General features: G+C 41.6%; 1 long non-coding RNA gene across 1 annotated transcript; it reads left to right on the top strand.

Annotated features, from left to right (window-relative positions):
• The first annotated feature begins 2923 nt into the window (after window positions 1–2923).
• LOC121068018 lies at window positions 2924–15161 on the top strand. Its single transcript, XR_005818565.1, has 3 exons — window positions 2924–3056; window positions 5302–5410; window positions 14664–15161. It is a non-coding gene; the product is annotated as an uncharacterized LOC121068018 (long non-coding RNA).
• Window positions 15162–16781: the final 1620 nt, after the last annotated feature.

Genomic DNA, 16781 nt, shown 5'->3' with positions numbered 1-16781 from the left:
ATTGGATGAATAGGTAAAATATTCTGGTGTAGTTTGCAACATTTATTATTATTATTATTATTATTATTATTATTATTATTATTATTATTATTATTATTATTATTTTACAACCTGCAACAGCACTGAATAAAAGTATTTACGTTTCAGTGTCCTCCTGAAATCTCTCCCACCAACCTTTGTGGAGAGCTTAGAAGCAGGGACTTCAGTCCCCAGCAGGACTTCTTATCAACCTTCACAAATTAATTTCTTTCCTTACTTTGTGGCAGTTATAAATATGGCTTTAAATGCATTTTATTTATTTCTACAGCAGATGTTTATGGCTTCTACAGTTGGTTAATTTGTAAACAACACAACACAGCTAGTTAATTAAGTCTATAGATGTGGTTTTGACTGCTTTATATTTGGAATAAATCCTTCTACTTTTCAAGTCATGCAGACAGAGAAAACTGGTTTTGGTCTGAGTCTTTTGTTTTGCTTTGTTTTTGGGACATTGTTTTCTCCAAAGTGCCTGTATAGAGGCTTACATGAACAAGATAGCTGCAAAGATTTTTAGAAAAAAGTCTTGAAAAAAAATAAGTAAAGGAATATATAAATTGAATTACCAATATTTTCTTTTCTGCAGAAGAATTACCTATTAAGCTGATAATAAACCAGGTAATGAGGAATGTTATGCAAAAATAGTCAAATGTTCATTTCTCTTTTGCTTCTGCTTCTGCTAATGTAACTTTAGAGAAATGTTTCTTTAAAATGCTTGGGGTATCCTGCAGGAGACAATCAGTTCCAGAACGAACCACATTATCTGGTTAGCTCTCTCCAACTTATTGACCATAGAAAATATCTGTGACCATTCATATTTTGCATCCATGCAAACTTAAAATTCATTGCAGAGATAAAGCACTAAGCATTCTGGGAAATAAAACCTGCTGCACATCATGCCAAAAGTAGTAACAGTGGAAATAACTAATTCAGTACATCCTCTGAGGTGGACCCAAATTTAGTGCAAAGAGAAGCTGCACCATGATTTTATCAGAATTTGTTCTCCTCCCTGGAGCCACTAACAGGGCTGCTATTAACTAAATACTGTTCAAATTTATGTAGTTCATTTTATAGTGGAGAGCTTTGAAGTATTACCTCCTGTGTCACAAATTGGGAGGAATTTGCTCTGCAACAGAGATAAAAGAGGGATGTCTTCTGGCAAAGACCTAAAAGTAGGTACTCAAGGGTATACAGGGCCCTAATCTTTTCCCCTCTAAGGCAAACTAATTTAAGGAGTATACTATCGGACTCACAGCAGATCATATGAACTCTCTAGGGCACATTTGGGTAGCAGATCAGGAACATTAGTTGCATAAAATTGATTAACAGAGCTGTGCAATCAGAAACATAGGGAAAGCTTATGTTGAAGGTCCTGCGAGAAGTAACTTGTCATTAACCCCTCTTGAAAATGCTATCCTAGCATACAAATAATTTGGAAAGCACCCATTTCTTTGAAAGGCTGACCTGTACACTTCAAAAGCTGACATCTCTGGTAAACTGCAGCAAAGAATGCTCAGAGTTATCCTGTTAGAGGTTAACTTTGCTGTTGTTCCCTGGTCATACAACAGCAGGACAGGGTGACTGGTGCTGTATTGCCAATCAGTTCTGTGCCTGTCCAGATTTAGGGACAGGTCACTGAATGTTCCTCTGAATATAAGGTTCAGTTATATGTTACTGGCCTAGGTTACCAAAAAGATAAGACACAGAAGGAAAAAGTGTCAAAAGAAATTGGGACAGTGGTGGAAAACAGAACCAGTGAATTACAGGTGAATTGACAGGTTTGGAAATGTTCTGGGCAACATGTTGTGGACCATCTCAGAGGATCTCTTACTGCAGGATGCTAAAGTTGCTGTATCATGTGGTATGAGTCATGTAATATGTCTGTGCATTTGAACAATGCTTCACAAATTAAACACTGAACAGATGAGGGCCTATAATATAATTACCAAGGTCTGTGAACATGTATTCCATCACAAAATGGCACAAGTTGCTCTGATGCCTGTCATCTGCTGCTTGAACATGTCAGAGGCACTGTAGCTGCAGACAAAAAAGCTTATATAGACTGAGCTGAATTGCTGATGAAGTCAAGAGTAAACATGGGGTTAGGAGGCTTTGCATAAACTTAGCATTCCTTAAGACTACAGGCTACAGCTTCTGATATAATTTAGAGCAGCCCAAGAGCTGATTTGAGCCGACTGGAGCAGTAACATAAAGCTCATTGTGTGCCAACTCTCTACAGTCTAGGCAAAAGCTCACTGACTGTTAACATACAATTTTGAACTCTCCTAGCTCACCCTCTGCCTCTTCTTTCCAATGAAATAGCCAAGTAAGACACCTGCATAGTTTCTACTTGTAGCAGAGAAATCTTCACTTGCTCTTTGTTTCTTTATTCTCACCTCATCTCCTTAAGAGTTAGTTTCTTCACCTGTTCTCTGTAATTTCACTCACTGTGACCTTCCCAATCATTGCAATCGGGGCAGCTTTGTATTTTACTAGGGGTGGAATTGCCTCGAGGTAGTATACTTGTAATTGGTATTTCCTTCCAGGACTGGGATTCATACTTTTGACTGTTTGGTTACATGAAACCACCAATGATGGGTGAAGTCAGCCTGGTTTCTAATTTTCTACTGGATTTCATTCATATTTTGAAGACATTTAAGAACAATAGGTATTATGTTGTCTGCTGCCAGACATACGGCCAAGTTGTAGAGGAACAACACAATATAAAATTAGGGAGTTTCTTCATTTACATACAGGTAAGGATTGTGCTGTCATTTTAATTGATATATAGATTGAACACCAATGTATTTTCTCTTCCAAAAGCAAAATGAAATATCATTATCACAAGAAATGCCACTAACTTGGTCATTCTGTGCAACAGGTACCTTTCATTTGCCTGTGGTCCAGTTTAAAAGCACGTGATGACTTCAGATATTAATAGTTGAAGATTTAGATGATGCTTTTACATCCCTGAGAAAACTGGGACAAGAGAATGTGAGTAAACATAAAAATATGACAAGGTAAATTTCTGTTATTAAACTGAAAATGATGCCTAACATTGGAGTTAGTAAATAATTTGATCCTAGTAGAAAGTGATATAAAAGAAGCTGCTTTTAGATTGGAGAATTTCTCACACTGAATATAACAGGAAACAAGAAAATACTTTATTATTGACTTTTATATTTTAAGGTTTGTAGCTCTGCTGTAGAAATGGAAAATAAGACAAGTATCTCCTGGAATGGCTGATTTAGAGACCAGATTGTCCCTGAAGTTTCAGTGGAAAATGTTTGCGGATAGACTATATGCAATCATGGCATCAAGTGAGCAGACCTAACAAAATAATCTATCAAGGAAAGAACAGCTTCTTATTTTCAGATGGAAGAGGAGAATGACTAGAAGGATGCACGGAGCAAGCTCTACTGGTTGCCTTCTACACTTCACAATATATTTTTTCAAATCATGGGTTACAGCCATTGCTATCTCAGCAGTACTGGACAAATGAAGGTGAGAAAGAAAATATAATGATTTACAGTTGCTTTAAATAATAGAATTATAGACATTAAGTTTATATGTTACCAGATACAAAAGGAATGTGGAATATTAAGTGTTTCTTGCAACAGGTCGTTTTAGGAACAAGCATTACTAGGATAATAAATTCAAATGCTTCTAGAGACAAATTTGTTAAAATGTTTGTTTTAGCAAGGACCAATAATAAAGAAAACGAAGTTTCCTGACATTGTACTGAGTGGCTATACAGGATGCTTCAGATTTGGGGTAAAGTTTCATGGTGATGATTTAGGAACCCAAGTCCCATGAGAATTCCCTGTGGCCACTCTTAGGCTGGAAGGGACTTCCCTTCCCTTGAGGATGGCAGAACAGATGAAATGCCTTCTCTTCATCTACTCCCAGCCAGCTCTGTTAACCTTGGCTGAAACCAGCATTGGTTTAGGCCATGCTTCAGCAAGGTGGACAGCAGCTGAGGCAGGGTGAGTGCAGGGGTGGGAGGTCCCATGAGCCATGACCACCTTTGTGGGAATGGGGATCCAGCTCCATCCAGGGTGCTCCTCCTGCTGGTCCAGAGAGCCACCTGGCTGCTGGACCCACCTGCCAACCTCCCTCTGTGTCTTCAGCATCCTGCAGGGCTCTAGCAGGGCTCCATGTCTGTGTGCAGGCAAATCCTCATGAGGATCTTCTTCTCTCTAAGGCCCCTTGATAGGAAGGGGAGGCTGAGGGGCACCTTCTGTGGGTAAGGTCAGGTCTCTTTCTAGGAATGGTAAACCCCATCTAAATGACAGTTAAATTGCTAAAGCTAGCTGGGAACATGAGAAATTTTCCACTTAAATCAGAAATAGTCTCAATTATTTAAAATAGTTCAAAGGGGATTGCATTTGGGGAGTGGCTTTGACTAGACACTGACAGTGTGTAGAGTGTTTTTTTTTTCTTTTTTATCTGAAACAAGCTTTTGTGGCGGAATTGTGCCACCACTCACACCAAGTGAGGCTTTAGGATTCAGTTTGATAATGTTAAGGAATGGCGATGAATTTGTTAGCTCTGTGTTGGCTTGCAGATGAACATCAGATACTGTACAACAGTTTCCTCTTTGTTTGGTCTAAGCAGTACTCTTACACAAATGCTGGGACTTGAATCAGGATTTTCCACTACGCAGATTATGTTGGGCAAATGAATGTTCCTTTAGCAGAGGGCGGTATTGCATTGCATTTTCATGTATCCGTACCTTATTTTGTAGGCACATAAAGCAAATAGATCTCAGAAGACTTCTACTACAGCTAGATAGTGCTATTGTGAATTATCTTTTCAGATTTTGTTTCCTACAGTTACAGTTGTCTCTTTCTAAGGTCTGAAGGAGCATGTATGTGGGTGTGCAAAGGCTGGGAAGAACAATGTTACCAAGCCTGTTTGTAAAGAAAATGCACATAACAACACTTGGAGTACTTAAGAGCAATTTATGTAGCCATCTAGATAAAGTTACAGGAGCGAACTGTTATGCTAAGTGCATAATGCTGTGTTAGTCCTGCTTATCTCATTTCACTTACTTGACAGACAGTTCTTGTACCAGACCAGTTTGTACTTGTGTGAAATAAGCAGTGAGAATAATTCGCAACCATTCTTCTTTAATGTTTTTACCACCTGGAGCCAGAAACGGGCTTTCAGCCCAAGGAACAAGGAAGCTCCTTTCATAACTTCTTAACAAGCTCATGCACACTCTGTTTGACATCATGCTGCACACAGCACTTCTTTCAACAGATGCAGCAGAGTTTATTGATGAGTACCTGCTCTGCTCTTAAACCCAGGGTGCTACGTCACTGCCCAGAAGTGCAAGTAGAAACGAGGAGAGAACTCTCTGTGATTAGAGGTACTCCTAACATCCTTTATTGCCTTTATGGAGTATGAGTTTGATTCAGTACCTACTGGAGTCCTGTTCTCTGCTAATACTGATAACACGTTTTAAATATTGGAGGGAAAAAAAAAAAAAAAAGAAAAAAAAAAAACATAGCCAAATGCCCATAATATATCATGGTGGTTTCCTATAAAGGGTTGTCATTGTGCATCATTAATGGTGTTTCAGTAGGGGTGGGTAAGCAGCAGAGGGGCTGGCATGGCAGTAAAAGTTCCAGAAGACTAACACGACCCGCAACTCAGAAAACTTTGTGTGAACATATCAAAGTTGAAAAAAACAATTGGATGTATCATGATATTGTATATCTGCTTTTATCCCTGGGACAGGGTTATTGGACACGGCATCTTTCAGAAGTAAACTGATGTGCTTACTTTCAAATTCACCTTGTCCCAAAGTAAATATGAATTCAGAGATCATGAAATGGGATAATTATACAAATTATACACAAAATGGAAAATTATGATAAAGAATCTATGATAGTATCACTGAAGAATGTTTTCCCCATTTTGCCTACAGGTGGAAGTCTTACAAATTCCCTTCTTGCATTTTGGTGCTTTCGTCCATAAGATAGTTGAAATGTCTTGTTCATTCAGAATACTGGGGAATTAAATGTCATGCTACTTATACTAGACTATGTTGCATTAAATCTTGGAAAGGAAGATAATCTGCTGGTGAATATGTAAAAGTTTAACCATTCTTTTTATTTAAGTTATAGCTAAACTACCAAATTCCTCAAACCCCTGAAAATCAAGGATTAAAATGGAACCTGCATCACAATCCTAACTACAAAAACAAAAACTACGAAAACAAAAACAAACCACACACAAAACCAAACCAAAAGCCCCACTGTGTTCACATGACACAAAACACTGCTCAAGAACGAACTCATATCATCAGCCTAAATGTGCTAAAATACACTGACAACCCGACTTTGTACCAGCAGGATTTATGCCAGAGCTTGTATTATCTTCCTGTGCTGCTCAAAGTTTGTGATGGTTCTGCTATTTTAAGTCCTCTTAGAGCCAGAATAGGACTGGTAGAAAAGCACAAAACCAGCATAGACTCCACAGTATGTGCTCTGGTTAATCTGACAGAGATGATGTGTGATGATGTTTGGGCTTCATGGGTGATCTGAGAGGGCTCCGATCTCTGAGAGACACAAGAAGGGGGAATGCAGACACTTTGAAGCTGGGCTAAAGCAAAAAACTTTCATGGGTTGAACTCAAATCTTTGGGCTGGAGACTCAGTCAAACACCAAAAGTGCTTTGGTTGTACTCCAAACATCGTTGCCTCAACCTGTTCCTAACAGGAGGAATAGGTAGTTCTCATACCTTGAGAATAAAAAGATGAACCAGAAATAGGTCCCTCCGAATAGCCCTAATCACTGTGTGATCATCCCTGGTTCTTCTGAAAAATTCAATTTTGTTTGCAATAATTTTATCATTGAAATTCTTTGTTTAGCAGAGAAGGGGCAGTTCCTTGCATACAGAAGCTCTCAGTAATTTCATTTAGTACTTTCTCGAAGTTCCCTTCAAACAGGATATTTACAGGGATCAGACAGGCTCTGTTTGAAGTACACTTGAATGTGCTCTGTAAGAACAGAGAAAACTCTGAAAGCAACATACTAACAATATTTTTTTTCCAAGGAAGGAGAAAAACGAATGAAAACATTTTTATCAGGTCTCTGGAGTGTCTTCTAAGGCCCTTAGTAGTCAGATAAAAGGGTCTGTACGATGTTTACACAGCCTCCTGCAGAGTAATTACCATAGCAGCTCATATAAAAGCAACAGTAGAAAGGTGTAAAAGTCATTTGCTAGGAAGAACTAGGAAGCAATCAGCAACACTTTAAACAAATTATTGCCATGAAATCACTCTCTCAGCTTGAGATAAGTACTCAGGGTCTGTTAAAGCTATAACAGCCCTGTGGCTTCTCCTCCCAAGACATTTTTCTGCAAAGATTTATTCATAAAACATAGGGATGCAGTAGAGATATGCATTAAGCTGGTGCTGAATATACCTGTCCTCGGGCTGCAGCTGGTGCCCTCCCTCCCCATATGTAGCAATTTATGTGTGCATGTGTGCAAGGACTTTCGGAAAGTGTAATTATGAGTGATGTCCTTTTGCAGTAAAGCAGAAGTCTGCACAGGTTAAGCCCCTTAGAAGTGGCTGTCTGTAGAAGAGCCATCTGCAAATGTCTGTGGTAGGTAGCGGGGTTTTGAGCTGCCCCGAGAGGGAAGCACTTGGCACAGGTGAGCTGGGAAAGGAATGTCTTTTTGGGGGAAACCTAATGGACAGGAGGATTTTCTTGGGCTGCCTGTGAAGCCGGGCCAGCTCTGCGGCCACCCCGGCTCCCTGGGAGGGATCTGTGCTCTCCTGGCGCTCTGCCTGGTGAAGGAGAAAGCATCGCCCCTGTGAATCCCCCACGTTGCCCTTGGCAAGAGGCCACATCCTCGCTGAACATTTGGCTGCTTGTTCCAGCTCACAGTTAATACTTCCAAAGGGTACTTGAACTGTGGATACGGTTTGTCGTTACGGGAAGCTCAGAAGTGTTCACTTCAGGAATACCGCCATTCCATCATATTCCTCGGGGTGCGAGTTTTCTGGCTTATTGTCTTTTCTAAAAACCTCCTTTATTTTTCTCTTTTGGGAGCAGATGGGAGTGGATGTGGAAAGTGAATATGAGATCAATCACTTCTGCCTTTTACTCAAAATCCGAATGTCTGCCCATTACCCCTGATGTCACCAGCGGGATTAGGAATGCAGGTGGGGACTAAGCAGATGAGCTCTTGAGAAAGAAAATTTAATTTTGTAAATCTCCTTTCTGAGAGAAACTTGGCTCTCTAGAGATGCAGGGCTCCAGGGTTATGATTCAAAGAGAAAAACAGGAATAGCAGCGGGATGTGTTAATATGGAATGTGTGTGTGTGTCTGTGTGTGTGTGTGCAGAACTGGGTTAGCGGGCAGGGAGCTGGGGGAACGGGGCAGATGGGATGAGGTGGGATGGTCCTCTGGTACGGTGAGTGGGAGGGCTGGGAGGTGAGGGGGCTACCTCTGGTGTGACAAAATGGTTCTTGGCACTTGCAAACTGTGCCTGAGCAATGCCTGGGAGCAGGCCGGGAGGCAGCCGCCGGTGCTGCTCCCGGGAGCCTGCTGACAGCCAGATGATAGAGGCAGATGTGGGGCTGCACTCAGGCCCCTTCCCTGGCCTCACTGTGTTTACTGCATCAGGCATAGCCAGAATAACACTGGCATACACAGAGCAGAAGATGATTTGAGAGAAGTAAGATCTCTGACACAGAAGAGGGGAATCGCTCCCAGTGTTCCCAAAGGTGTCTTTGATGGATGGAGGCATTACAGGCAATTCCTAAATCAATGAGAAGAAACTGTTAATGGACAGCAGAGATGATGCAAGTTCCCACTGCAGATTTGCAATGGAAAAGAGCCAAGCTATAGCCAGCTGCCTGTTTTTAGGTATCATTTTCTGATTTGGGCGAGCACATGCAGCTGCAGGGATAACCCATTCAAACCACAGTCTCTGCCTCTGTCAGACAGAAGAGATTTGTAGGTGCCACAGACTCAGGGCTCATTTTTGTGATCCAGCTCCCTCAGAGTCAAGCAGCCACACAGGCGTTCATCAGTGTTGCTGTAAAAAGCTGTGGTAAGCACTAGCTATTGTATTGTTGCTTTCTGACCAGCCCAGCACCACATACCTTGCAGCACTCACCCACTTTCTGGGAGGTGAATTCACTCAGGAAGGAGGGTGAAAGAAGGATGCTGCTGTTCTGTGCAGCCGCTTTGCCACTAGCCTCAGTCATATCAGAAAATATTGCTATCAGTTTTGTTATTGTAATTCTCATTCCTGTCCTTACCTACAGGAACATAAAATTTGCTGAATGTCTTACACTTACTTGTTTCTATATATGGGACACCAGACCTTTTTAATTTTGAAAAATCAGAGAGGTTGGACTTGTTTTACATTTTTTCCATCTGTCATTGGTTGTGTTTTGAGTGTTACTTCCAGCTTCTGTGCTTTCTTTGCTGAGGACTTGACTTTTGTTAATATTAAGTGGAGATGTATCTGGAGCACAAAAATTGGACCCATCTCCGGATTCAAACTTCTCCAAAATTCAGGCACAGCACAAGATAGAGTTTGTTCAGGCTCATGTCTGCATGGAAAATATTCAATCTTGTCTCAAGGTTTGTTTACATGTTTTTTGATTTTAATATTATACGAACCAACTGCGATTTAATTAGTGAGGCATTGTAGAAATTCTTCTTATGGGTGTAATTTGCTTTGATCTCTTGCCTGAGGAAGGAGTTTAGCAATGGAACCGCTGCTTCTTCCTAATATGAGCACACATAACTGTACTTGCTTTGTCCCGGCTGTGCACTGGATTATTTCTCTACTGATTTTTAAATATTGCTTCTTCCTCTCAAATAAATTCCTCCTGTCAGGAGCTAGCCATAAAGCTTCTGCTTCTTTGCTATTCCATGCTGGTTTAAACTTCATGTTGCATGCTGTCAAAGCTTTTTTTTTTTTTTTTTTTTTTTTTTTTTTTTTATTAGGGTGTTTCTGAATAGGAAAATGATCAGTGATCATCTTTTGGAATATGGTTTCATAACCTCATGGGTTGCTTCAGATCTTTGCTTTACAGTTTTTTTACACGTGTGTGGGAAGCAAGCAACATCCAAAGATTCTTATCTATGCAGTCAGCAAACTTGAAAGAGCAGCACGTGTAGTTATTTACTTGTTGCGATGGCATTGTCACATTGGGGCTTTCTGGGGTACCTATCCTATTGACCTCTTCAGTATTAGGTGGCCTGAATCCCGTCCGTGATGCTCTTTTAATTGTCTTTACGCTGGCAGGAAGGAGTCTGCCTGGACATGCTGTCAGGCAGGGAGCAGGAGGTGAGCCTGGCTCCTTTCCTTCAGGAGAAACAGCTGTGCTGGAGCCAGCCTGGGAGGAGAGGTCAGCAGGTCGCCTTGGGGTCAGCGATGCAAAAACCTGAGTTTGACTGAAGTCCTGGTTTCCACAGAAACAGCAGGTCTTCCCTCCCACTTTTTGATCTTTCATCTCTCCCAGCTCCTCCCTGCAGTCTTGACATCTGATGTACTGGGGCCAACCAGCTCAGATTCATCTTTCAGCAGCAGTCGGAGGAGCTGCTGACAGTCTCACCATGCATGCCCAGCAGCTAAAATACTCTCCTCTACAAGTCTGCAACTAGTTGTTTATAACCAGGCTGCAGCATAGCGTGTGCCCCAAAAGTGAAGGCTGAACCAGCAGCCAAAAGGGAAGAGCAGGGTCTAACTATTTAGAAAGGCAAGGACACAGTAGGACCTTGTTGCACAAACTGGGAGGGGAAGAAAGGAAGAGAGGAATGCTGCAGGAGGCAAAGAGAGGAGAGCAAGTTCCCCCTTCCCCTGCCCATGGCCTCTGCTGAAGGGACATTCATGGGCAAATAAGTGTTGCATCAGTCTATGGTATAAAATAAAGGATGCATAGTGGGATGATTCCATCAGTGATTTAGAGAGTTAGGTGGTTTTGTTGTTGTTGTTTGTTTGTTTGTTTTTGTCCCCCTGTATATAAGCATTTGTGTTTTTCCTTCAGTTTCTGACAGCCTGGGCTGACAGCCTCAATAGTTTCCTCTAAATAAAAGCTAACACTCAGCAAAGCTGACAAGCAATCAGCATTCAGTCTATGCCACAATTTCCCTTCTTCTCCTCTTATTTCGTTTCCCTCCCTCTCCCCTCAAACCCAATGCCCACTGCCCCTGAAGATTAACATCCCTAATTCCTTTTAGGAAGACCATTCCAGCAGATCGAAGAGAGCTGGTGAAACTGAAGAAAACTCCTTGCATGATTGTGTCTCAGTGTACTCTGTGCCTCACATACACACCTGTAAAATGGGGGTGATACCTCCTTTAGTAAGGTATCACCTCCAATTTGAGTTGATGGTCCTCTTGAGTCCTTTCCAACTCAGGGTGTTGTATAATTGTATAAATGCAGTGACTGTGGAAATAAGACTGTGTAAGGATAACAAAAAGGCAGCTGAATAGCATGTTTGGGAAAAAATAATGCTGAACTCATCTTTCCTGCAAAAGAAAAGCCGAAGCCTTGATTTAAAAGCGCAGGATGAAACAATATGCCAAGAAGAGCTGGCAGCGGTGAAGAAGAGGGAAAAAAGTACTTGTTGTGTGTATTTTTAAAGCATGCTTTTGCAACGTCCTGCTGTCATATGTTGCTGTGTCCTTCTTGGCTGCTGCTGGCTGAACTCAGGCTTCAGGCAAACCTTCCTGATGTCTGGGCAGGAGCTCCTCTTTGCTCATCATACAAGGAGCTACACATGCTGTCCAACTCATCTCTTGAAGCAGTGTAACATTTTCTACAACCCCAGTATACTCATTCTGCACGCAAACATGTTTTACAATATTCATATGGGTTTCGGTATGGTTATTATTATGGGCTGGACCTCCTGACAGGCAGGCATTGTACCAACATGGGGCAGGAGTTTACAAACAAAGTATCTGTGGTGCCGCACTGTGTTGCAAAGCTTTCTGCTTATTTGTGGGACAGAAATAAAATAAAAGACAGTGCCCTAAGGGTTCCCTCACTGTGCCACTGACTTCTTTTGGCCTCAAAGTCAGGGATGAGCTGCTCAGACTCCTGTAAGGCTGCCAGCAAAGGGACAGGGTTGTGCAGGGTTGAGGACCTGGTGAACAGCAGTGTGGGGGTGAAATAAAGGGGTGCTGAAGGCATCTGTCTTCATCTTCAGTGCCTGTGCTACAAACACGCCTGGAGCAAGGTGAGGGCAAACCCTTGTAAGGAAGGCAATATGAGAGCAAAAGAAGGTACAGAGATAACATGTGGATAGTTTTTAAAATTCCTCAGGTTTGAGGAAGAACCTAAAAAAGATACTTGTCTCAAAGTCCTGAGATAAAATACTGACAGAGATAGAAACCAAGGGGAAGGGATTTGGATTTTTTTTTTTCCTCTTTGTCCATTTATTGCCCTTTTCTGTCTTACGACCTCTTCCTTGACACAGTGAGTCATGATCCTGAGGCAGAGGGCTGGGAAACTTTGAGCCATAGATCCTCTCTGTCACAGGCATGCTCCAGACTCAAATTCCTGATGATCCCAATCATCTCAGCTCCGCACAGCACTAGCCTCAGCTGTTTTTGCAAAGCAGTGTTAACTACCTGGCTGCCTCGAGACATGCACTCTTGGGACACCCAAACCAACAATATACATTGTGGTAAAACCTCAGTCTCATCAAGGTTCCTCTTCAGCTATAAAAATGAAGCAGCAGGTAGAGCCCACGCTTTGATTTTTCCCAGACTATGGATCTTCTCCTGTTCATTATAACCACTCTGGGATTTATCAGGCAATCACAGGCCTGATAAAAGGCCAGACTTTCAATTATCTATGCAGCCACCTCAGAGAAGGGCAAAAAGATGCCAAGGCTGCCTCTGGTGGGCTGGGGTCACCTATGAGGTCTGCCTGGCCCCAGGCTGCTCCTCAGATTTCTCTCTAACTTCAGCAGCAGACAGATGTCTCACCGCATATTTGCAAATGTGTGTAGTACCAGACCTGTCTTGAACACGAGGAACTAAAGCAGGTGGAGTGACTTGCCCAGGGTCACAGTGGGTATCTGACATAAAATCAGGTTTAAACCAAATCCTCCTTTAAGACTCTGAAAGGCTCAATAGGATCCCTTCGACAGCTAGGGTGTCACCACCAGCTAGCATTAGTGATCAATCATTCTGCATGGCATCTTAGCTACCATCCCCAGTCAGGAGTTCAACAATTAAATATTAAGCTGGAGAACAGTTTCTAGCCCTTGGGCATTCAGAAGCTGAACAAATCTAGGTTGTGTGTGGTAGACATTGAGGCTGGAGAGAAGTGTGGTACTTGGTTAAGAAGAAGATTGACAGCTTTTCCCTTGCACTAGGACAACTTGCATTTTTTGTGTGCAAATTTCCCTTGCACTTGCACACTGAGCCACTGTATCAACAGATACAACAATGCACATTTATAAACTATACATACTTCAATAAACACAATTATAACACATTAAATTCTGAAATCTTTGCTTCAGGGTCTTCACACTTGATAAAACATTTTTTGAAAAACTTGCGGACACTTTAATTATTGTGTAAGCCATGACTAATATTAAGAATGACACTCCTTTTCCAAAACAGAATTGACTAATGCTTATTCAAAGCTACAGAGTAAGTAACACAACAAGAGGTTCTGCTCTGTCCTCTCCTACGATCTGCAGGGAGGTGGATGTAAGGGTTGATTCTGCCCTTCCTGAAATCAGTGAGAAAAATGAGAGACTAGATGGAAGAGTCTTGAGAAATGTAACTTCATGTAACTTCTGCATTTGTACTGAAAATTAAGCCATGCAGCAATGATTGTGCACAACATGTCATGTATAAACTGCACTCTGGAGCCTGTGCTTAATGTGACAAATCAGTATTTTCCTCAACAGCAGATTTTTTTTTTTCTGATAGCTTTGAGAAGGGTGTTTTACAGATGTGAAAATACTCTCAAGTGAACTAAAGTGTTTTGACCAAAGAGCTCCTCCAAAATCCCAGACTCCTTTGTCTTTTCTGTTAAGCTAAATATTCCATTATAGATGTCAAAGCATATAGAAAATGTATCTAATCCCAAGATTAGGCATATGGCTACAGGTAACTGACTTTTTAAAAGAAAATGCAGATCTAGGAGCAAGGCTGCACTTTCTTTAAGTTGTGTATTGCACATCTGAAATACATGAAGCAATAGTTTTGCTTTAAGCAAATATAGAAAAAATTACATGAAGTTTAGAAAGGATTTCAAATTTAAGTCTATTCATTCTATTATATATATTTGGCTTCAAAGCTTCATTTGTTAATGTACACAAGGAAAAAGCAAAATCTGAAACAACCCATACCTACCTTTTAAATGTATTGTCCTGTCCTCTATTAAAGCCAAGCTTTTTTACATTATCAGCAGCTTGTGCAGATATAAATTTAGATCATGGTAGGTCTGAGTCAGGGGGGAGATTTACTGCTGCATCCCATCCATCCCACAGCACACAGAGTGCTCTGACACCCAACCCAATCTTAGGCATCAATAACAGTTTCTCTCTTGGCTTTTGCTCTTTGCTGAAAAAGCATCTTCCCCCCCTTGCAGCTACATTTCATCCCAGGTTTTCCCTTTCCAGTCTCAGGTTGTGTAATAAGTCACAGCAAGGGCATCTAATCATCTCTAGAACGTGACAACATTTGGTTCAGATTCCCTTATCAGCGTCACCTTTCCTTCTGCCTCTGCCTCATCCTTAAAGAAGACCAGGCGGTGGGCCTTGGAGATCAGTCACACGTCGACCGCTTCTTCAAACACTTCACGTGGGAAACCGTTCAGAGGCATGATTGCTGAGCTGCAGACCTGGAAAATAACTGTCATCAAGACCTTTACATCTGTCAGAGGAATTTCAGCCCACTGATACCACTTTGCCCCTACATTTTCTTTTAAACTTTAGCAAGACCTTGGAATTTTATGACTTAAAATTGCTACTGTGGTGCTTTATTTTGTGAGGAGTTCTATTTCACACAAGTGTTTTAGCCAAGAATTTGTTACACACCTTGAAAATGAAAAAGATCATTATTATATTGTGTATGGTAATTAAGACGAAGCCATCTGCTTTATTTCCTTTGTTCCTGTTGATTTATGGAAAAACCCACCCTCCTCTCCAGCAGAGCTGCATGCCAACCAAGGATGGTACAAATCTGAAAACAGCCTGGAACTGGAGTAGGAACTGAGTTTGGCAGCACTGCAGGCTGTCTTGCACTGACAAGTTCTGCTAAACAATAACACTCAGGTAGATTATTAAAAGTTTTGTTGAAGAATCTTGATCTGATCATGGCTGGATGTGGCCCACTGCAGAAATTCTAAATTCTGCAGAATATATCTGCGTTAAAAGATACAGAACCTGTATTATACTGACCACTACTGCGTCTCTTCTTGTTAAACCTTGCAAGAGGCCAACTGAATTCCTATCTGAGTGTTTTCACATGCAATGTAGTTAAAATGTAATGCCATTTAGAGCTTTACAGAATACTGTTTTAGTCATTTGGAAATTTGTGTGCAGGAATTTTTAGTTCTTAAGCTGTGCATGTGCATAAGCATGTTTTGTGAATCTTACATAAATAGTTTAAAAGCCCCTTTTTGAGAGTTGTGCTTATATAATCTAGAACTTTTGGTGGAAAATGCAAATTACATGTTATGAATAAACGTAAATGAATCAATGTTAGCTTACTGCTACCATTGTATATGGGAGGTAGAAAACATTTTGTGCTCTTATAAAATTTGCATTTAAATTCTGTTGAACCTTTTCTTAAAATAATCTGTTTTGTTTTGTTTTGTTTCAGTTGAATACAAAATCACATCCAAATACTGAAACTGATGTGTTTTCAAACAAATGTTATCTGGCCTCTTCTTCCCTCTGCAGGTAACAGCAACCTTAAAAAGATATGTTGACTTCTACGAGGCTCTGTCCTTTTCTCTGTAAAATGCAAGGTAGAATATTTAGCAAGCAAAACTAAAAACACAAAATTTAAACTGAGGTTCAGCTTTGACCTTATATTGTCCCCACCAAATTAACCTTTGTATCACCTAGTGAGCAACACTTTGAACTCGCATAGCTCCCTTCTCCTGGACATCACACAGAACTGGAAATAATTATCCAACAGCAAGAAAGGCAACTGTTTAACATGGCTCTTAGCCTAATTTATATATAATTTCCCTGGCACATTAAGTGTTGCTGTGGTATTTTTGCCACCATTTATACCGGAACAGTAACCAGGGTCAGCTGGAGAGGGGCAATTCCATCAGCCGTACTGTGCAGCATCCTGGCAAGAGGAGGTGGCTCTGAGTGTGATTATAGCACTTCAGGCAGTGAAGGCACACAGAAAAGACACCAAATATATCTTTTCCCCTTCCCTTCCCTTCCCTTCCCTTCCCTTCCCTTCCCTTCCCTTCCCTTCCCTTCCCTTCCCTTCCCTTCCCTTCCCTTCCCTTCCCTTCCCTTCCCTTCCCTTCCCTTCCCTTCCCTTCCCTTCCCTTCCCTTCCCTTCCATTCCCTTCCCCTCCCCTCCCCTACCCTTCCCCTTCCCTTTCCCCTTCCCCATCTTCCCCTCCCCCTCCCCCTCCCCCTTCCCCTCCCCCTTCCCCTTCCCCTTCCCCTTCCCCTTCCCCTTCCCCTTCCCCTTCCCCTTCCCCTTCCCCTTCCCCTTCCCCTTCCCCTTCCCCTACCCTTCTCAGCACTTCCTTCCTTCTTTCCTTC

This window comes from Cygnus olor, chromosome 3 (genome assembly GCF_009769625.2).
Source record: "Cygnus olor isolate bCygOlo1 chromosome 3, bCygOlo1.pri.v2, whole genome shotgun sequence".
In the NCBI taxonomy this organism is placed as follows: domain Eukaryota; kingdom Metazoa; phylum Chordata; class Aves; order Anseriformes; family Anatidae; genus Cygnus; species Cygnus olor.
This window is presented reverse-complemented; position numbering and strand designations above follow the sequence as displayed.